Source organism: Eurosta solidaginis, chromosome 5 (genome assembly GCF_040869045.1).
Source record: "Eurosta solidaginis isolate ZX-2024a chromosome 5, ASM4086904v1, whole genome shotgun sequence".
Lineage (NCBI taxonomy): Eukaryota > Metazoa > Arthropoda > Insecta > Diptera > Tephritidae > Eurosta > Eurosta solidaginis.
Window position 1 is genome coordinate 65,780,523 of NC_090323.1, and position 23,455 is coordinate 65,803,977.

General features: G+C 35.7%; 1 protein-coding gene across 14 annotated transcripts in view; it reads left to right on the forward strand.

Annotated features, from left to right (window-relative positions):
- Positions 1-23,455, forward strand: part of gogo (golden goal) — a 595,526-nt gene that overhangs the window by 21,392 nt on the left and 550,679 nt on the right. The window contains exon 1 of one of the 14 annotated variants that reach the window (XM_067791430.1): positions 13,476-13,664. The exons of the other annotated variants lie outside the window; for them this stretch is intronic. The gene's annotated coding sequence lies outside the window, so the exon portion shown is untranslated. Of the gene's footprint in view, positions 1-13,475; positions 13,665-23,455 lie in introns of those variants that run through there. 14 annotated transcript variants of the gene reach the window in all.

The following is a 23,455-nucleotide window of genomic DNA, read 5'->3' on the forward strand; positions in this document are numbered from 1 at the left end:
AAGTTTTGATCGTAAACCACGAACATTTTGATAATTAATGAGAAGACGGGACAGATCAGCAATTACCTTTGTGTTGTTATTACTGTGTTCGTCATACCGTTTTTTGGCTGTAATAAAACAGGTTCGGCCCTCGCCTTTCTCGTGAACAAGTGAACCACAGTATGCTTGGGCCAAAAAGAGGAATCAAGTACCTTATCGAAATATTCATCTGAAAGGGATATTTTAAATGAGGAGATGTCTCTCTCATATTTAAAATTAAATTTATACACATTTATGTTACTAGTGGGTGCAACACCAAGTTTAGAGCAAACGTAATGAGCAATGTCATTTTCGGTAAGCGAGGCGTGTAATCGGGACACAAATACAGCCCTACGAGGTGGCACGGCAGTCACCTGCGAAGGAGTAGCGGATAGCGCACCAGAGAGCTGGGAAGGTGCGGCCGTTATAGCGTTGGTTATCGAGCACGTACTATTTTTTTCAGGTTCACTTGTATCGCTAGCAACAACCCCAGTATCGGTAACTGTTATTGTTGGAGCTAAAGATACCGGTGGAGGTGTAGGATCAATCGGGTTGTCCAGCGAAATCAACATTGGTGACGTAGAACAAACAGCCGCAAAAGTACCACTATTAGTTCGTGCATCGTTTAATTTGCCATAGATCGTCTCACTGGAAGTCTCGACACAACCTTGTGTAGATTCTTGTGGAGATTCCTGAGCTGCATTGTTCATAACGTCTTTGGTTAGCCTGTTCGTATTAGTCAACGCGGTTGAAGGGACATTCGTAGGAGGACAGCTTTGCCCCTGACTCGAAGACAAGTTGGAGTCATTGTTGGGCATACATTTCTTTCGTTTTGGGGATTCAGATATCACTTTCAATTTTTTAAAGTGAGCCTCCATCGTTTTGAATCTTTCGTTAAGGTCACGAAACCCAATAAAAATGTTGTTGAACTCTTTCTGAGTTTGCCTCATAAAAGCTCGAATGCATTTTCTACGGAACGACAATCATGACATGTCCAGTTCAGTCCAATTTTGCTGGATATTAGGTCAACCACCCGACCACCTATGTGAGAGAAACCGGCACAGATAACATGAGCCATATTATCACAGAGCCAACAACAAACATAAGTATCACCACGGGAAATTTTCTTTTGATTGGTGCACTTCTTGACACAGCAATCCAACATAATTGCAAAGTTAAACAAACCCAAAAGAAAAATAGGCAAAAGAAACTATAAGTATAAGATAAATTGAACAGCTGTTCAAAAATTATGGGCAAGAGTTATTTTGGAGCACTGGATGCAAATCGCGAGACAGCGTATAGCTAGCAGCGAACACAACACAAAGCAAAAAGGGCACACAATGACTTGCTAATAGCAGCTACCAACAAAAAGGTATGCAGTTATCACAAATTTTCGTGAAAATCTATGATATATGAACAGACAGACTGAATGTTTAAATTGCACAAAAAGCCACTATGTATATTGCACTGTGTAAAGATTTAATACGAAATTAAACTTATAAACTGTTTTCTATTATATGAATAAATATTTATAAAAGACAAAACTTGTTTACAAAGTAAAAAGAATAACAATTCGAAGAGCGATCAAAAACACGTCCGCGCACGGCAAGGTTACCAGATGATAACAAGATGACAAAACAAGATGGACGTATTCCGGTAAGAGTACTCAATGTGTTCAAGTCACCACTCAAACTGACTAAAGGAGCTATTTTGGGAAGATGCCAAGAGGCTAAAGTAGTTATTAACTGTGAACAGCTCCAGGAACACGTTTCAGCTAGTAATACTGACCTTTCAAATGACATCACGGCATGGACGCAGGGGCTAGAGGAAGCCTATCAGAGTAAGGCAAAACAAATGCTCCTAAAGTACGCAAACATATTTGACCAGGATGGTTCTAACCCAGGCCGCACCAACGTTGTGAAACATCAAATTGACACTGGAGATGCAAGGGCGATCCGTCAAGCTCCACGTAGTGTTCCTCTGGCGAAGCGGGAAGTTGTGAGTCAAATCATACAAGAAATGAGCGACAGCGGCGTCATCGAACCATCAGCTAGTCCACGGAGCTCACCGGTAGTACTTGTAATGAAGAAGGATGGAAAAATGAGGTTTTGCGTGGACTACCGGAAGTTGAATGCCGTAACGAAAAAGGATAGCTACCCATTGCCAAGAAATGACGATACTCTGGAATCGCTATTTGGTACGAAATGGTTTTCCACGCTGGATTTTAAAAGCGGCTACTGGCAAGTGGAGGTGAAGGAGGAAGATAAAGAGAAAACATCCTTCAGTGTCGGTGATGGTCTTTGGCAATTTACAGTGATGCCTTTTGGACTTTGTAATGCACCAGCTACTTTTGTGAGACTCATGGACCAGGTACTGAAAGGACTACATTGGAAAACATGCTTGGTGTATCTGGACGACATCATCGTATTGGGCAAGAATTTTGATGAACATCTTAAGAACTTGGAGGAAGTTTTCCAAAGAATAGCTAGCGCTGGTTTGAAGTTAAGTCCCAAAAAGTGTGCGCTGTTTAAAAAGGAAGTAAATTATTTGGGTCACAAGGTAACGACAGAGGGCATCTGCACTGCGAACGAAAAGATAGAGGCTGTAAAGGATTGGCCAAGACCACAGAACCTACATGAATTAAGAAGTTTCCCTGGGCTGTGCACATATTACCGCAGATTTGTACCAAATTTTTCCAGCGTAGCCCATAGCCTCCATGAGCTCACAAGAAAAAATAAAGCTTTTGACTGGAAGAAGGAGCAAGAAGTGGCTTTCCAAACATTGAAGGAGCGTTTGTGCACTGCCCTAATGTTAGCATATCCGATACCAGGAGCAACATTTAGGGCCTTATTCTCTATTGCGAACGAAAGCTCAGACGAACGATTCGTCTCTTATCAATTTCGTCTAGTAGTCATATTCTGTATCATTTTCGTTCTTCTCTTATTCTTATTACATTATGATAAAAAGATAACGTAAGAAAGGTAGCAGGCGAACGAAAATGTTCAAGAATATGGTTGTAAGACGAAATTGATAAGAGACGAATCGTTCGTCTGAGCTTTCGTTCGCAATAGAGAATAAGGCCCTTATTCTAGATACAGATGCGAGTGGATATGCTATAGGAGGTCTTTTATCACAACTGGTCGATGGACAGGAGAAAGTAGTTGCATATTACAGACGTTCGATTGGAAAACCAGAGAGGAACTACTGCGTTACGCGGAGAGAGCTGTTGGCATTGGTAGAGTGCATTAAACATTTTCACAAATACCTCTATGGCCAGCGATTCCATGTTAGGACAGATCATGCAGCTTTAAAATGGCTTCTGCAGTTCAGTAATCCAGAAGGACAATTGGCACGGTGGATTGAGCGACTACAAAGCTATGACTTTTCCATTGAGCATCGAAAAGGTAGTACCCATGGAAATGCCGATGCAATGTCACGAAGACCATGTAGTTTGGAATGCAAGCACTGTTCAAAAGCCGAGGCTAAAGAAGACATTATAGATGTCCGGCTAATGACTATAACATGTACAGATGAATGGGACAAGGAACAGCTAAGAAAGTGTCAGCTAGAAGATACAGATCTGTCACGTGTTATGCAAGGGCTCGAACGAAACGAAAGGCCAAACAGAGAAGAGATGTCAGCAGAGAGTCCCAATGCGAAGTCATATTGGGCACAGTGGAACAGTTTAGAATTGATATCCGGTTGCCTTCATCGAGTATGGGAGAGTGAGGATGGTAAATGCAAGAAGAAACTGATAGTTGTTCCCAGAAAGAGGATTCCTGATGTGCTCAGCGAGCTGCATAATGGTCCAAGCGGAGGTCATCTTGGAATCACGAAGACGCTCGAGAAGATTAAACAGAGATTATATTGGGTTGGTTGCCGTCAGTCGGTCACTGAGTGGATTGCAAACTGAGAGGTTTGCAGCAGAGCGAAAGAGCCCAGAACCCGAAGTCATGGCCAGATGAAGCAATATAACTCATAACAACCCACAACGTAAAAAAGGTTTGTCTCCGAAATTGCAGTGTAATTGGGAGAGCCCATACAATGTTGTAAAACGGATCAACGATGTAGTGTACCGCATACAAACCATCGGTAAAAAAGGAACCAAAATGAAAGCGGTCCATTTGGAAAGGCTGGCAACGTATAGATCGGGAGATTTGTCTAATCGGGACGATCAGACTTAGGTGGAGGGCAGTGTTACGAATATTAGCAAAAATAAGGAGTGCTGCCATCTCTAAGCCGATGCTAAGCAGTGGCGTGAATTCACATCCATAGATCAATCATTATGTATCTACATAAACGAAACAATAATTGCGTCTACACATATGTACCATGTACGTATACGAGCAGCGGAGAGTCAATGCACAAACACATGCATATATCTGAGATACTCCTATAAGTATGCATTGAGAAAAATATAAAATTGTGCAGTTGTAGTTACAGCTGAAAAGTTTGAGAGCTGCTGGACTAGTAAATTCTGGAAGGGCCTGCGAAGGTTGAAATCAAAGAATATAAAAGGCGGCAATTGTAGAGGCGCTGGAATTCAGTTTGATTTGAGTTGTCAAGCAGTTTCGACTAAGACGCTATCTAGCGAGCAAGAGCAGTATTATTTTGAATAGTAGAGCTTCATTTGAGCTATCAATCAGTTTGGTTATTAAGCAAGCTATTCGTTGCACAGTTTGAGTGTTATTGTGAAATATTTTAATAAAGGCCATTTTGCATTATTACAAATTGGAGTTATTTATTCAAAAGTTTAGTGATTCGAACTTAGCAGAGGATTACAAATAAGAGGATTTGCAAGTAAATTCGTTACAATATAATATATAACAAAAAATAATAATACGAAGCGGATGGCGCATCTACTTCACCTTTCTCATGCATTAAAATACATTCACTTTATTCCATTTGTTTTCTTTTTTTATCAGAGGTAACTTTTTGGCTGGATTGACCCAAAGTAAATAATATAATCGTTTATGAACACTGCTATCTACGATTAATTCGTATTTTCCTTACACAAATTTTAGTAGCATTATAAATCTACGTTTCTTTGAAAACTTCAAAAATGATCGAAAACTTTTTGTAAAATATTTAAGCCATATTAATTAAAAATGAATAGTGTTAATCTAAAAAAGTTTAGATTCATATTACTTTAAAGTTTAAACTAAGATTTTTTGAGTAAAACGAAATTAAATTAATGTTTCATAAAAGTAGAGCAGGTTGTACGAATAATATATGTATGTGTGTATGCATTTGTGAATATGTGATTGTGACAATATTACATACATTCACATACACCGTATGCTGTTACTTCTAGTTCACTTCGTACCAGAAATATAAAGTTTAGCTAATGTCTCATTAAAAGTTTTCTTTTTGAATAGCATATCAGAGTGACATATCTTGACCGACTGTCTATATTTTTCACTCCGATCACAGCAAAAAAAAGCAAAGAAGAAAATGATAGATATTTTACTTAACAAAAAATATGGTATGTATGTAAGCAAGAATTAAGCATAAAAAAAATAACAAATAACAAAAAAGAAAAAACTGTGCTTAAATGTTTGCTCAATTCATTATGAACATGACTCACAGTGAAATACTTTTTGGCGCACGCTCCACTCCAATCACTGGCACTATGCAGTTTGGACATTTCCAAACTTTTTCATTTATCTATATATTTAAGCCAATTAAATATGTTTGCGCATAGGAAATTCGGGTCTCCTCCCAGATCCTTGTGCGGCTGCGAAAGACTTTGTGTGTGGTTCAATATTCTTCAAACCTTATAGATAGTACAATTTCTGGAAAAAAGAAGCAAAAGCAAAGGATTGTTGAGGACTAGAATTAAATATAATCAAATAGGATAAAAACATAAGAGGGGGCATTGTAGACCTGTGGAGCTTTGTAGAACACGTAGAACGGATCTGCGAGGAGGTCACCATACGTTTTGCTATGCTGTACGCTTCAACATAGCTGATTTTTTAAGGCTGTCTAACTCTGTAATTTATTTTGCATTCGGAAAAATGATCTATTTGAAAATAAGCTAGCTGGAAAATAGTGGCATAACAGCTTAAGTTAAATCAACAATTGAAAATCCCAACCAATCAAATTGTAAAAAAAGCTAATTTGTCTATTTGTTTCTTATTTTTCTTTTTATGACATAGCATAACGTTCTTCAGCAAAATTTGAGCAGAAAATAGAAAACTCAAAAGTGACTCCGGTTGTTATGTCCGCAGCATTTATTTGGTCATTGCGTCAATGAGCTGCCATTGAGCTGGCACCGGCATTGGCGCTGGCGCCATGCAATTTACATCACTAAAAATGTGCGAATGCCCAGGCTTTCGACTATTTTAACCCAGATGGTGAAAACGAAGCAGGGGCAAAACGTATGGTGAATTCTTCCCAGAACTACTATTTTTCGTTATGAATTATTAAATTTGGAAGATAAACATTTTTTTATTAATGAAGTTGAAAACGGAACATTGGGCAGAACCTTGATCATTTTTTGAGACTAAACCTGAATATACATATACATACATATATACATTACCGACTCCGATGGAGGGATCTTTCCCCTAGATCCGCCCCCCCCCCCTATCTCCGCTACTGGCTCAACCCCTATACACTTGTAGCACTTTTGTTTTTGTTTTGCCCTGAATCATAGGTACAAATTCAAATTCACACTTTGAATATAAAAAAAAAATTTCATAGCACTCCCATATACCCTCACATATAATTTCGAAAATGCTTGAATTTCTTATGAAAGTGCCAAGGAAAAGCACTCCCGTATGAAGCTCAGGCACTTGTGTATGATAAAAAAATTTACACTAACAATTTGACAGCTAAAAATTATTCAAAAACATTATAGCACTGAAAAAAATTTCTAATCAAAATTGATTCATAAATAAAATTAAAATAGATAATTGACCGCGGAGCTGAAATACATATATGGGGCATATGACCAAAGAATGTAAGCAAAACTGTACCAAAACAAGAGGAGCCTATCTAAATATGATATTATTCAAGGGAAGTCAGTAACTAGTGATACAAAATTCTGGTTCAGAACAAGACCTAGAGTGCCAAATAAGTATTATTTCGTTAATAGCTATATTTGCAGTTATAAAATCGACAAAAAAAACTGCTACTAGCTGTATCGAGCTGCGGCTACATATTAGTATGCCTCTTTCTCAACACTATTCCACCAGTACGTAACTATCGAAAAAGTACCAAAAGAAAATTGTATATAGTCAGGATATAGTGAAAAGTTAAAGCAGCGGGGACATTTTCCACCGCATAGGACATCGCCATGTTAAATTCGCGTATTGAAAACATGTAAAAGAGATAGATGGCGAACTATTGTAGAAATGCATTTATTTTGAACTAGAGATTCTCTTTACGGGGTAGTTTCTGTGATTTTTTATTTCAATTCGGTATATTATTTTTCTTGGTTATGAGATATTTTTTGACTGGACGTGGGGGGAACCGTAAAGTAACCATGCCTATCATTTACTTGTTAAACCTTTTATTAAATTCAAATGGTATTTCAGCACCTCAGTAATATCTGTTGCTAATATATGTTAGTAAATTTTAACACACATTTAAAACAAACCACGCGGAGCCCTCTAATTAGGAATTTCAAAAGTTTTCAAATTCAATTTCCAATGCAACTTTCGCGGAAATCTCTACATTAATTTTTAGTATGATTATTGAACCCCAAATTCCGAAGATATATGTATATAAAATATGTTCCCACAAAAGTTGAGGCTAGAGGTCAATATAATTTTTCGTTACTTTCAGAATTAAGTTTAATGGCTCATGTATGTTGGTGATATAAGTATTGACGTAACATTTTAAGCAAATATTTTGTAACTTGAAACCAAATATTCAATTTTTCCGACATCAAACAATAAAACTCTTGTAAATATATTTTTTTAAATACAAAAAAAAGTTTCAGTGCACATGCAATTTTGTACATGTATTGTGATTCGAACTTCCATATAAATATTTTGAGCAGCATTGAATTTGACTATAATGATGTGCAAGTTTCAAAACGCTATCAACTTTTGTTTAATTTTGGGTATTTTTTTCGTGACGGGTGCTGGTATTTTTTCTATGCAATTAATCAAAAGAAATAATCTAAGGCGCGATAACCTCACACGAGATTTTAGGTCGATCTTCTCTTCCAATTTGCGTCGTGCTCCTTTTTTTAATTTTTCCCTACAAATTGGCGGACAGGACCTACGTGTTTTATGCCGAATCCGAACAGCATCTTCAAGGCAGATTAGTTTTCACTGAGAGTTTTTCATGGCAGAAATACACTCGGAGTGCTTGCCAAACACTGTCTAGGGGCGACCCCGCTTAGAAATATTTTCTTCTAATTAAAAAAACTTTTCTAAATTCTGATGTTGCTTTGCTCGGGAGTGAACCCAGGATCTTCGGTGTGTTAGGCGGAGCATAGTACCATCACACCACGGCGGCCACCGTTTATAAAAAGCAAGGAATTAGAGACATGAAAATTGCCTTTAAAAGAAGTAAATATTTCTAGGATAAAGGAATATGAACACGTCCTTTTTCAAGACTTCAAATTTCTTACGCAACTTTTGAATCTTTATATATGGACATAAGACTTTGTATATTTTCGTTTTTTTCTAGGGGGTGAGATCGAAAATTTAAACACTTTTTTTCTCCACAAAAGAAAGGCCACCCTAATGTAGGTACATATATCGTGATGTGATAGTAATTTATAGATGACTACGCTTACTTAGGAACTTACCAAATTAAGCAGGTAAGGTAGTGCAGAAGTTTTAAATGTCATCTGATTAGTGTTTGATAAGTACGCGTGATCGTGAAAGTAGTATACCTGTATATATTAGCAAAGATTCCAAATTTCAGCTTGGTAGGAACCGGATTTGTTTATGACTTGTAAAAGTTTACATTTATTTCTATTAAATCTAGCCTTTGTTTGACATTCTTTAAATGCCGAAAACCTTTTTTAAACCGGAGCTTTAACAACTTTATTTTACCATACACAGCAAGTCGTACTCGTTGGTTAGTACTCGTGATTAAACTATTCATTTTTTCCCGTTTTCGATATCGATATACGTACAAATTTTCAATGTTATAATTCGATTAAGCCAAAACGAAAATCATTCTTGTATTGGTCCAAGGTAATACAGGTATCAAATTTTCTGAATACATCATTTTTTTTTGCTTCAGTTATCGGAGTGAAAGTACTTATATGACTCCATCGTGAGATATTGTTTGATATATATATCTCGATTCATTAAAACTGTTACAACCCACCGTTAAACAACTAAAGTTATGATAGCCTTTGCACAGTACATGATCTAAAATAATGAGTGTGAAATGAAAGTCATATAGATGAAACCAAAAATAAAAGAGTATTAAAACATATAGGCCCGTAATCATAGTCGAAATAAAATAGAGTTTTATTGATTTAAACATGGTTCTAAATTAAATATCATTTTAAGTCTGTTATAGTCCACATAAACACTATTTTATCTCTAAAAAAGTATTTTAAATTTAAAAAGACATGAGCCCGATTTTAATTTTTTAAAATAGGTTTCAAGTTGGTGGTCTGCTGTCAAAAGTTGCGAGAAATTAAACAATTTGCTATTTCTATTATATTTCTGCATTCCAAAGACCTTGGTAACGCTTTTCAAAAATCATGAGGTCAGGGTGAAAGACTTCATCACTTTCAGCACCTAGGTTTGCGGGAAAATTATCCAAATGTGAATGCAAAAAATGCATTTTGAGGGACATGTTGCATTTCATAGGACTGTAGTTTTTCAACGAGGCTTTGGCCATCTCTCTATAGTTGGGATCATTGTTGTTGCCAAGAAATCAACTAACGACTTGCTTTAAGCTGTCCCAAGCCGCTGCTTCTACTGATGATAAATGATTCGCAAAAATTTCGTCTTTCAGCAACTTTCTAATTTGTGGACCAACAAATATACCTTCTTTTAATTTGGATTGAGTTATTTTAGGGAAAAATTTCGTTAGGTACTGGAAGGATGGCGCGTCCTCATTTAAAGCCTTTACAAAATTTTTAATTAATCCTAATTTGATGTGAAGTGCTGGCAAAATAACTCGTTCGGGATTTACTAAAAGCGGGTTTGCGATATTGAAGGCACCTGGTTTGTACTCAGCTCTTGGTGGCCAGTTTTCCTGAATATAGTGGGTTTCCCTAGCACGGCTGTTCCAAAGACAGAGAAAACAGCAATATTTAGTGAAACCTCCTTGAAGTCCGAGAATTATAGCTACAACCTGGGATGTATTTCATATACTATTTATTTTAAATTGTACCACCGAAACTGCTTACCTTTAAGTCCGCACAAATTTTACAATTAAATTGTTTATATTGAATGAGCTCAAGTAAATTGGATATGCTTAAATAAGTTTCTTTAGTATTCTCAGAATGTGCCACTGTTATTGACGGTAACGAATTTCCTTTATGGAGTAATGCTGCTTTTAAACTATATAAACAAGCGCCATTCATCCACTTTATTTTCTAATTTTAGTGCTTCAAATAAACCTTGAACATCATTGCAGTAGCAAATATTTTCATTTTTAGTAAAAAAGAAGAGAAAGTCTTGTGTCTATTTCGAAATTTGGAAGTACTTGTCGAAGGGCCCAGGCTGCACCATTGCTGCAACGAGATCCTAGAAATTCGCTATCAAATTTCGATAATTTCAAATCTCTGGCCAAGTCATTAAGTGCGGCTTGTGAGACTCGATGTGGGACATCTCCTTCTTGTTCAGTGTCTGAATTATCTGCTTCGGAGCCACTTTCGCTTGAGGCTTCAAAACTTATAGGCGGCCTAGGTATGGGTAAATTATGGTCATGTAGTTTTGGCTTTTCAGCTGATGCCACATTTGGATAACTTATATCTTTTTTCTCGTTTTACCTTTAAGGTCTCTCACGCAAAATAGCACTGGTCGTAGTTAAAGGGTTCAGTCCCCATCATTGGAACACCAAACTTCATGTTATGACCTTTACCCGATACCCATCTCACTAAAGTTAATCTACAGGAGGCGCATCATCCGGATTATTTTTACATTTAAAATCTCTTTTGCAACAAGCCATTTCGTAAACACATCTACCGATATAGTATGTATAAATTTGCACTACAATTTGGAAAACAAAATTTACAACAAACAGTAGTGACAATTAAATACTTGACGTCTTTTTAAATTTATTAGACCCTAGGGTAGAGTGACTAACTAAAATGTCTCGCCAATTTTATCAAAGTAATACTAAAATTTTAGGATAGACGCTTGCAAGTTAACGGGGCTATAGTCTCAACGGCACGTCTGATTGTTGTACTGGTATGCTGAAAATTTTCGTAGTTAAATTACCTACAATATAGGAGGGCTAACTTTTCTTCATCTAAAGAATTTTTACGATTTTAAAGTGGTTAAATCTGAAATTTTGTAAAAAATTTCTTTTTTTTTCTCAGAAATGTTTCAACGTTTTTGGCATAGTGGCCAAACTACTGAATATAATGAAAGGAGGTGAAGGCAATAAATTTTTATGGAAATTAGTATAATTTATAATTCAACAACGAATCGAAAAAATGAAAACTACAAATTTTTGCCCTACCTATATGAAAAATTGGGAATTTTCACATTTTCGCCGATATCTCGGAAACTAGATCTGCTACAAGAAAATGGAAGTCATATTCGGAATCAGGAGAAAATTTTACTTTAGGAAGGGCCTATTTGGCGGCCACCGTGGTGTGATGGTAGCGTGCTCCGCATATCACACCGTATGCCCTGGGTTCAACTCCCGGGCAAAGCAACATCAAAATTTTAGAAATAAGATTTTTCAATTAGAAGAAAATTTTTCTAAGCGGGGTCGCCCCTCGGCAATGTCTGGCAAGCGCTCCGATTGTATTTCTGCCATGAAAAGCTCTCAGTGAAAACTCATCTGCCTTGCAGATGCCGTTCGGAGTCGGCATAAAACATGTAGGTCCCGTCCGGCCAATTTGTAGGGAAAAATCAAGAGGAGCACGACGCAAATTGGAAGATAAGCTCGGCCTTAGATCTCTTCGGAGGTTATCGCACCTTACATTTATTTTTATTTAAGGGCCTATTTTATTTTTGTAGATTTTTTTGTGTCGAGTAGTGTTATTTATGCTGACATTGCGAAGACAAACCTAAATTTGATTTAAACTGATTATCATTGAATATCCTGCATACTTATTAGTATTGGGGTTAGAGATATCCCTATTCGGTTTAGGGTTTATTAAATTAAACGGCTTTATCAGTTAGGGCCACCTAACATTTAAGATTTGCATCATTTTGGCCGTCACATCTGTCTTAATGCAAACAACTTTTCTTTACGACATTCTTACAAACTATAAAACTACTCAACATGAATACGAGTGTATGAGTGGGTAGCCTTGTTGCTTCCTTTGCTTTAAGGAGCCCAAATCCGCTTTAACTACTTATTCGTTTATGTTGCGAGATTTAAATACTTTTTTAAGAACGAAATTAAGTAAATTTTCTTTAAATAAGTATGTTCATGTTCTATTAAAAGATTGTGCACTCAATTTTAAATTGACGGCTGATAAAAAACTGCGAATTTTTACAAAACGTTTGCTAATAACTTTTAAATAGAATTGAATGATAATTATCTGTCACCGGATTATGATCAAAACGCGTTTTCAGGTACTCCTTTGACAATTTTTGTGCTATTGTAAGAGTTTTTGTCATTGTGAATTCATACAAGTGGCGAATGTTATATAAAAAAGGTTCACAATAGTAAACAGTCTCGATCACCTGTTCGATCGCTGTTCGATTACTTAAATTATTTGTTCAATAGTGTTTTTCAAACATTTTTGTAAACGACTGGTATATTGCAATATTTAAGTATTTTAAAATACTTGCTTAACTGGCAATCTATTAACTAGATTTTAGAAATTAATATTAATATGTAGTCTGATTTTCTGTATAGACATGTAAAAGAAAAGCTGAGTTGAAACACAAATGGGCAATTCCTGGCACTTCAAATTAATAATCGTGAGCAAAAAACAAACCTTTCCTCCATTCTCTGGCCATTCGCGACAGCCGTTCTCCCTGTCAGTTATTATTTGACAGGTAGGTATGGCAATGGAGGAATAGAAAAAAGATTTTGCACTTGTATGAATTCACAATGGTTTTTGTCAAGTAAAAAATTACCATTTTTTATACATGGAGTCAAGTAACCACAGTTGTAAGGAACAGGGTGAACTTTTAAAATTTCAAAAAAATTTGTTCACAGCGCCAATCAATATCTCTTTTCATGCGAATACGCTGTCCATGCTTATTTTAGCTGAAAACTGTGTTCAATATGTCTATGACAGACCAAAATTTTAAATCCCATTTTTAATTTAGGCAAGATTTTAACTATAGAAATTAATAGTGTACAGCAAAACCATTAAGAAAACGAACATAAAAAAGAATTAAAAAATATCTTAAAAAAAAAAGATATTAAAATATATAAAATGAAGTTTGGTAATTTACAGTTAAATATTGTTTAACAAGATACGAGTGATTTAAAAAAAATTGAAATAATTTCGTGTAGTGTTTCGATTGAAAGTAAAACCCTGTTTTGGAGTTTAAAGGTTTACGACGGACTTCATTTAAATGGTAAGTCTTAATTAAATTTGTTTTTGATTTTATAAATATAATATGTAATAACATAAGAATGTCTCACCCTCCATTCTGAATCACAATTCTATGCAAGATATTTACGATTTTGTACTTCTAATACCTCCCCCAAAATGTTTCGGAAAAATTTAAAATACAAATACGTCAGCTGAACAAATATGAAATAAATTTTTTGAGAATATATAATATAAAAATAATTCGGGTTTTCTTTCCTGACGCTATAACTCCAGAATGAACCAAAGGTCTTGAGATATAGGCCAAAACGTGGACACGGGTACTCCTTGAAAGTGTTTATAGAATATGGATAATAAATGAAAGCTGTTGATGAGTGCTTTAGTAGAGGGTAATTTTCGTAACCCTTGGTGACTAGGGTCTCGAGATAGAGGCCAAAAGGTGGACCCGTGTACCCATAGAATGTGTTTATATAATATGGATATCAAATGAAAGCTGTTGATGAGTGCTTTAGTAGAGGGTAATTTTCATACCCCTGGGTGACTAGGGTCTCGAGATATAGGCCAAAACGTGGACCCGGGTACCCCTAGGATGTATTTATAGAGTATGGATAATAAATGAAAGCTGTTGATGAGTGCTTTAGTAGAGGGTAATTTTCATACCGCTGGGTGACAAGGGTCTCGAGATATAGCCCAAAACGTGGACCCGGGTACCCCTAGGATGTGTTTATAGAATATGGATAATAAATGAAAGCTGTTGCTGAGAGCTTTAAAGTAATTTTCATTGTGATATTCGATTTAGTCGCAATAACCTGGCAAAACTGATAAATATGCATGAGAAGCCGAAATAAAGACATGAATTGATAATACCCACATACCTATTTACATACGTCCTATTCGATTTGCCTGAAATTTGGAATATAAATTAGCCTATATTAGTATTTACGATGCTTTTTTCTGAGAAGTAGACCAGAGACGGACTGGGACTGGGATTAGGACTAGGACTGGGACTAGGACTGAGACTGAGACTAAGACTCGGAATGGGACTGGAACAAAATACATACCACCGTCTGGAACTGGAAATAAGATATGAAGAAGAATGAGAAAAACTTGAGAGAAGAGAAGAGAGGGAAGGAGACTGAGAAAGAGATTGAATGAGACGAATATGGAGATAGATAAAGCGAAAAATACGGAGGGAAGAGTGAATACAAAGGTTAGGAAAAAGTGTAGAGGGGCGAGGACACAGTTAGACGGAAAAAGCTTATTAAAATGTATGCAGATAGACCAAATTTAGGACAGAACAACGTCTGCCGGGTCTGCTAATAATATTATAATAATTTAACTAAACCTCGGAAGTGATTAACGTCGCGCGTATTTATGTTAGAAATTTACACAGAGGATGTGCCTAAACATATTTTTTAGGTGTAAGTAATGCACTACCGAATTTAGAATGGTGATATTTTTATTTTCATTAAAATTTACAATTTCTTATCATATTCGGCATAAACAACTTGAAAACACAATGAATTCTCCTACAAACGCCGTTACCTTTTTTCCGATATTTTCTTTTGATAAATGTTTGTGTTTTTGTAATATATATTTGTGGTTGCGGCAAACAGTGTAATGGTTGAGGCAAACTTGAATATTTGTTTTATTAGTTCAATATAATTTTATTACAAATATGTATGGTTTGCTAAGGCCACCTAGGGACCCATCAGGAAAGAAATGAAATTCTGAGCAAACAGTTTCTGTTGAATACCCAGAAACCTGGACATCCCAACCGACATCTGATTGACGAGGTCACACCTCCCAGGGGCTTAAGAAATCATCTCCGTAAGCATTGTGAGTAAATACGGCGCCGGAGAACACAGCCCTATGAAGCAAAAAAACAAAAACAGGTCCTTTAGACGATAGAGATGACAATTTTTGATCGGTCGTGCCTATTGGATGGGGTGAAGCACTGCTACAAAAATAATAAAAACTTTAACTGCTCATAACTCCAAAAGTAATAAAAATACCGATCATAGGTTTTTACCAATTTCTAGAACGAATTAATGCAATACATCGTAAAAAACAAAATTGATGCTTTCGAGTTATGAGTCTTTCCTCCCGGATCGTGCTATATACTGATTTTGTTTATATTGTTAGCAGACCTTGTTGGGCGACAAATTGCAAAACCCAGTTAGGTATCAGGACTTATGTTATAAAATAATTCCGTAGGATTTTTAGATTAGCTTAATTGTTTCCTCGACATCTGACCTATATCTGCTGTTACTGCCGAGGCCTAATTTATAAGGATGTGACGCCAAAAGGTAGTGTGCCATTAGTACGCCCATAATGACCTATATAGCTTTGAGTAAATTTGAGAGTCTTACAACTGTTTCGATTTATGCCTCTTATCTAGTTATTGTGTGATGCACTCTGCATATGCTAAACAACCAAAAGAATATCGTGTAGGATATTTCAATTACCTACATTTTTCTTTTCGTTAGCTATGGTTTTGAGCGTGTTTGTATATCAATAATAATAATTTACCGAGTTTTCAAACTTAACAAAGAAAAGGGGTATTTCGAAATGACGGGACATTTTGACTTAAACTTTAGGTAATTTCTCTCTAACTAGAAACTCCACAATAAAATCGTTTATGAAAACTGCTATCTACGATTAATTCGTATTATCTTTACAGAAATCTTAATAGCATTATAAATCTACTTTTCTTTGAAAGCTTCAAAAACGATTGAGAACTTTTTGAAAAATATTGAAGCCATATAAATAAAAATGCATAGTGTTAACCTCAGAAATGCTTAGATTCATATTGCTTTAAAGTTTAAACTTGCATTTTTTCAATAAAATATTGAACTCGAAACGAAATTAAATTAATGTTTCATAAGAGTATTGCAGGTTGTACGAATAATGTATGTGTGTATGCATTTGTGAATATGTGATTATGACAACATTACATACATTCACATACACCGTATGCTGTTACTTCTAGTTCACTTCGTACCAGAAATATAAAGTTTAACTAATGTCTCATTAAAAGTTTTCCTTTTGAACAACATATCAAAGTGACATAGCTTGACCAACTGTTCATATTTTTCACTCCGATCACAGCAAAGAAAAAAAACAAAAACAAAAAAGAAAATGATAGATATTTTACTTAACAAATAATATGGTATTTATGTATGTATGCAAGCATTTAGCATCAAAAAAATAATAATAACAAGTAAGGAAGGCTAAGTTCGGGTATAACCGAACATTACATACTCAGCTGCCAAATTACAGCTTACACATTTTTAAAATTTTTAAAGTGGGCGGCGCCACGTCCATTGTCCAACATTTTACTAATTTTCTATTCTGCATCATAAGGTCAACACACCTACCAAGTTTCATCGCTTTATCCGTCTTTGGTAATGATTTATTGCACTTTTCCGGTTTTTCGAAATTTTCGATATCGAAAAAGTGGGCGTGGTTATAGTCCGATTTCGTTCATTTTAAATAGCGATCTGAGATTAGTCCCAGGAACTTACATACCAAATTTAATCAAGATACCTCAAAATTTACTCAAGTTACCGTGTTTACGGATAGTAGGACGGACGGACGGACGGACATGGCTAAATGAATTTCTTCTTTCCCCAGATCATTTCGATATATAGAAGTCTATATCTATCTCGATTAGTTTATGCCGTTATGGGGTACCATTATGCGAACAAAATTAATATATTCTGTGAGCTCTGCTCAGCTGAGTATAATAATCAAAAAGAAAAAACTGTGCTTAAATGTTTGCTCAATTCATTATGAACATGACTCACAGTGAAATACTTTTTGGCGCACGCTCCACTGCAATCACTGGCACTATGCAGTTTGGACATTTCCAAACTTTGTCATTTATCTATATATTTAAGCCAATTAAATATGTTTGCGAACATTAGAGTGAAACGAGAAGAAGAAACTCTATATTTTTGGAAGTTCATATCTTTTTAAGGGTTCGCATAGGAAATTCGGGTCTCCCCCAGATCCTTGTGCGCCTGCGAAAAACTTTGTGTGTGGTTCAATATGCTCCAAATCTTATAGATAGTACAATTTCTGGATAAAAGGAAGCAAAAGCCAAAGGATTGCCGAGGACTAGAAATAAAATTAATAAATTTCATAGCTTACCGTGCCGGCAATCTAGCCGCCTGGTAAAATTCCTAATCAGCCACTGAACAATGTTTTCAGGAGCACATATTTATAGGCGCAGATTTTGTGGTGAGGTTGAAGCAAAACCTACGTCCTACGTTAAACATTTAGAAAAACGTGTTTCAATTAGAAACATTTTTTACAGCAGGGTCGTCCGCGGCAATGGTTTGCCTTCATTTTTGCCATGAAAAGTTTCTCAGTGAAATGGTTTGTATTTACTACGCTGATGCCGTTTGGAGTGGGCATACACCGTAAGGGTCCCGTCCCCCAAATTTGTAGAAAAAAACAAAAAGGGGCACGACACAAATTGGAAGAGATGCCCGGCCTTGATCTTTTCGAAGGGTAATTGTGGCAAGATTTTTTATTTTCATTTTGTATGTAAATCCGGTCTCTAATCATAATATGACTTTATATTACGTTCGTCTTTTCGCATTTTTCTGACCACTCTAGAACACATTGCTGTTATTTAGTAAATATGTGCATACCTTTTGTTTGGTGAGTGAGAAGTTGTATGTGGGTACTTGTTTTATTTGTTTGTTGAAAATATATCCAATGAAATATATTATGGTTAACATTTAATCTGGGCCAAAGGAAAGACAAATTTGCCTAAAACAAAAATGAAAAATGTTAGAAAACAGATTTGTTAAAAGAAATTGGATGAATAAATTATACGACAAATTGTCAACTAATTCCTCGCTCTACATTTTCGTTTACAAATTAAAGATTTTTACCAAAATCCTTGATGCCAGTTAAAGGATTTGAGAATAACACAGTTTAAGGTGACGTACAATTCAGCACGGATTGAGGAATGGATACCGAGTCCCGGAAGTGTCAAGTGATACAATGAAAGCCCTCTATATAATTTATTAAATATGAAGTTGATGCAATATATAACCGAGGTGATCAAAGCCCGGTAGCTTCGGAGCTACATGTTTTATGCCGACTCCAAGCGGCTTCTACAAGGTGGATGAATTTCCGCTGTGAAGCTCTTGATGGCAGAAAATCACTCAGAGTGTTTACCAAACCATTGCCAAGTTGCGACCTCTCTTAATAAAACATTTTCTAAATTATATTATTGTTGCTTTTCCCGAGACTTGAACCCAAGATCTTCGTTGTGATAGGTGAGTAAGCCACTTACACAATATACATGCAAATATGTACATCGAAAAATTACACTGGATGAAAAATTCCAATTTTTTTCTGTACCAGATACGCCATTATGAAATTCCTATGTAAAATCACCCCTGATTCCGAAATGGTTATTTTTAATTCTATGGTAACTTTTTTGAGAAATTTACGAATTACCGTTTTTTCAAAAAAAAAAAAAAAAAAAATTGGGTCCCCTTAATGATAAATATCTTAAGAACGAATTGAGAATTCGGTTTGAAGCTTTTAAAAGGTAATAAAATTTGCTATAAACTGTGCGTACACCTTTTTGGCTTGGTCGTGCAGACTCAAATATAACGAACAATCATCACAGATTTTTAAAATTTTTTTTTGAAAAAATATAGAAAAAAAATGTCTTTTGCCAGGAATGATCTCGAAAACTTTTTATTTTTTCCAGATTTTTTTCTCTAAGCTCTGTTTTATTAAAAAAAAATAAGCATTCATTCAACAAAATCGATGGACTAATACAAAAGTTATAAGCATAAGATACAAAAACTGTTAGTGTCGTTTTCTCAAACCCAGGTACAAGCAAGAGCATATTTTTAAGGCAGGTAGTGTTTTCTTTGTAGAACTAGGGAACCTTTTTGTCTAGGTTAGCTTGAATTTTTACTTGATATAAGTATAAATAATAGTACATGAGCCTTGTTCCTTCATAATATCTGCAAGGCTCGTCGGATACAGTTCAGTTTATAATTGCAGTTTATAACCCGTCATTTACTTAAAAATATATTATGAATTAAAGTGCGAGAGAGTTTGAGAGTACAAATGATCCAGATATGTTCTGTTTCATCTGCGGTCAATTTATCGTTAAAAGGATGCGACGTGTGTTTTCAAATCCTTAGAAAGTTACATACTATAATTATTTTGGAATTGAGCTTAAAAACAATGAAAGACCATGGACACCGAATACTGTGTGCACCACATGTCGAGTCGAATTTATTTTTTCGGAAACCGGAAAAAAGGTGCGTTGTAAAAATTAGGAATTTGCGCCCTCTTAATGCATATCTGACTAATTTCTGAAACTATCTATTCAGGCGACATATGAAATTTATTACACCAGTGAAGTGCCATTCAACGGACTGCTATATTTGTACTACAAAAGTACTTGGGGTTGGAAAGTCAAGAAAAGTAACCTATGTGAGCATATCTACAGTGTCATTATCAGAACTACATTCAACGGAAGCTACATTGCGAGAATCAAATTTAACTTTAGTTCCGGCTCCAGTTTCACTTTAAAACTTATTTGCCCGATACACAAAAAAATTTGGTTCTCAGTGAGACTAAGGTCAGGGTACTGAGGCAACTTACTGAGTATAGTAGCTTAGGCGACCCCATTATTTCTACATACAATTTGGCATCCATATTCTCTTTTATCCAATACAACGTGCAGGAAACATATCTGAGATCAAAAGAAGCATTTTGTGGTCTTCGCCTATCGGAGCAATTAAAACGACTTTGGTTTCATCGGACCATAACATGTTGCGAGCAAATCCTCGATAAACTTGTAAGTTTTGCCTTCTGCCAAAATATTTTGATGTGTTTCCGCTTTATTTTAGAACAGTGTTTAGCTTAGATGTATCATGTGTATATTTTGATTAATATTTCAATATCCTCGTAAATTGATTTAATGCGTGATCGTTTATCTTAAACGGTTTCCTCAAATTATACTGCTTACATGCCTTAAGACAGTCATTACCTCACAAACGCCAAATAATGCCATATACATATACATAGAAGCATATGTTGGACCAAGATATGATTTTTGATATGGCTAACAAAAGTTCGAAAAAGCAAGCATACCATTTCATTTCTCCAAATAAATCTTTAACAGAATATTCAACAGTATAAGCCAAAAACAGTATACATTCCTAATGAAAGAGCTTACTGTTTGTAATAACAATAATAATAGTAATTTGCTGGTATATATCTCTAAGGAGGAAAAGACCGAGCCTCTCTGCTTTTTGTTTTGTTTTTTTAATTTTCCTAACAAACTAGCGGATCTACATTATACGACACTCCGAGCGGCAAAATATACTCGAAGGACAGGCCAAACCACTGCCAAGAGGACAGACCGACAAATTTTAGACCCCAAAAAATGCCAAAACGTTTCTAAAGATCTTTGGAACGCAGAATCTGAGTGCGGTGTCAGAATTTCTAATTGGTTCTTGTTTTAGAGATATTTGTACCTGAAATTGCAAGAAACAAGTTTTCCTGATATATAATTACTATGCTTATTTTAGTTTTCTTTTCTAGAAGACTTCTTTGCTATTTGAGATATTCACCCCCATTGGTTGTCAATAGTGAGAAAACTAGTGTCGATGCTCATGAAATGGTATCAACGCTGTCAAATTCGATAACTATTGACAGGTGTTGATGCTTTCTTGGTATCGGCTAAAACAATATTGAGGTTGTGTTGACGTAGCGTGACGCAAAATTTGTCAACATAGTTTTTGGTGACGACGAGTGCTGCAATACGAAATTCGGCTGTTAAAAATTGGTAGAATAAGCTATATTTTTTATTCTGACTTATTTTGTTTTGTTGTTTTTCCGACAGGGTGGATAAATAATGTATATTGGAACGATTTTCCGTCATCCCTTGTCAAATTTGGTTTTGAGACAAACCGGTTTCGGCGTTGTGCCATCATTAGTGTCGATTTTCGTTATGCGCTGTTGTCGTTTGTCCTGTCTTTATAGTTCTTAGGTACATGAGCAGGTATTGTCAAAATTGATGCTTGTGTATATTTAGTTATGTGTATGTGCTGTGTGTTCATTCAGAAACGAGGGTGGTTTTCACTGATCGTTTTGTGTGGCTGACTAAGGCAGGTAAAAATCCGTAATTTTAGTCGATTGACCTTCTTTGTGGGTTTGTTGTTTTGGTGCGTCAATTGTTTTGTGTTTATTTGTTGTTGTGTGTTTGTCTGTTGTACCTGTGTGATTAATTTGTTTCTTGTAAACAAGTTTTAAAGGCTCGAATATTGTGTTAGAAATTGTGTTTATCTGTTCGTTTATTATTCTACCGTCGACATTTTTCTGTTTGTAGATTTCCATTTTTTCGAGTACGTTGAGACGTCGGCCTTTTGCTTGCATGTGAGGAACCCTAACTGTTTTATTGATGTTTGCTGGCGAACATTCATTCTCGACCATGTGATTCGCGACGTTCGAGTCTAACTGCTCCTGCTCATGTACGTACGAACTATAAATACAGGACAAACGACAACAACAGATCAGACCGAAAATCGATACTGATGATGGCACAACGCCGAAACCGGTTTGTCTCAAAACCAAATTTGACGAGGGATGACGAAAAATCGTTCCAATATAATTCTTTTATTTATTCTTATAAATACACGTTATTTATTTATTGTTAATTAAATTTCAGAAAATGGCAAAAATAGCCACTTGCTTACTTACTTAATTGGCGCTTAACCATTTAAACGGTTATGAACATCCAAAAGGCGCGCCAGTCGCTCCTTCATTCTGCCAACCGGCGCCTAGGGAGTTTAAATCGTTTTCCACCTTGTCCTTCCAACGGATTCCGGTAAAAGGACATCAAGATATTTTGGAGTTGGGGGAGGGACAAGCATACGTGGCGCAGAGTCGAGTAAAGTCTTTGGAAGGACTATATATTGAGGACTTAGTTTGTAACAAATTGTCAGGAAAGAGTCTTTGTAATAATGAGTCACTAAACGAACTAAATAGAATGAGAAATAATAGGTAATTAAATAAAGACTAAAAACTTGAAAATAATGAATGTCATATATAAGACCAACTGAATCTTAATCAGGTTAAGCCACGCCTCACATTTTTAGAAATTTCACGCACCCAACACTTTTATTTAATTGTCTGATCAACGTCCTAGATTGATGAGGAGTGTGATGACTAGTACTTAGGACCTACCTAATTATTTTCTAGCCTTTAATATTATTAATACTTCATGTAATTATTGTTTTCAATAAAACCTGATAACTAAACATTTATTTTTTAATTATTTTATTTGTTGTTTTCTCTAATGTGCTCTGTGAACCTCGTTCTTATTTGCCGTCCTGTTTGCCCTATGTAACTACGTTGGCATCCGCAGGTAAGCTTGTATACGACGTGGCTGCTAAACGGGTCCTCTGAGTTAGTGTTAGTTCTTAGTTTCTGTCCTAGATTGTTCGATGTTTTGAACGCTGTTTTAATGTTGCATTTTTTAAAGAAGTTTGCCAATTTATATGTTGCTTTTCCAGTATATGTCATAGTCGTCCAGGTGTTATTATTTTCCTTTTCATTATTTCTTTTTGTTTCACCATTCGTCCTTCTGAGCTTATCTACTAGTGATTTTTTATATTGTAACGAATTTACTGCAAATCCTCTAATTTGCAACCTTCTGCTAAGTTCGAATAAATAAACTGTTGAATAAATAAGTCCAATATTGAATAAAGGAAAAATAGCCTTTATTAAAGTACTTCACAATAAATAATACTGCTATTGCTC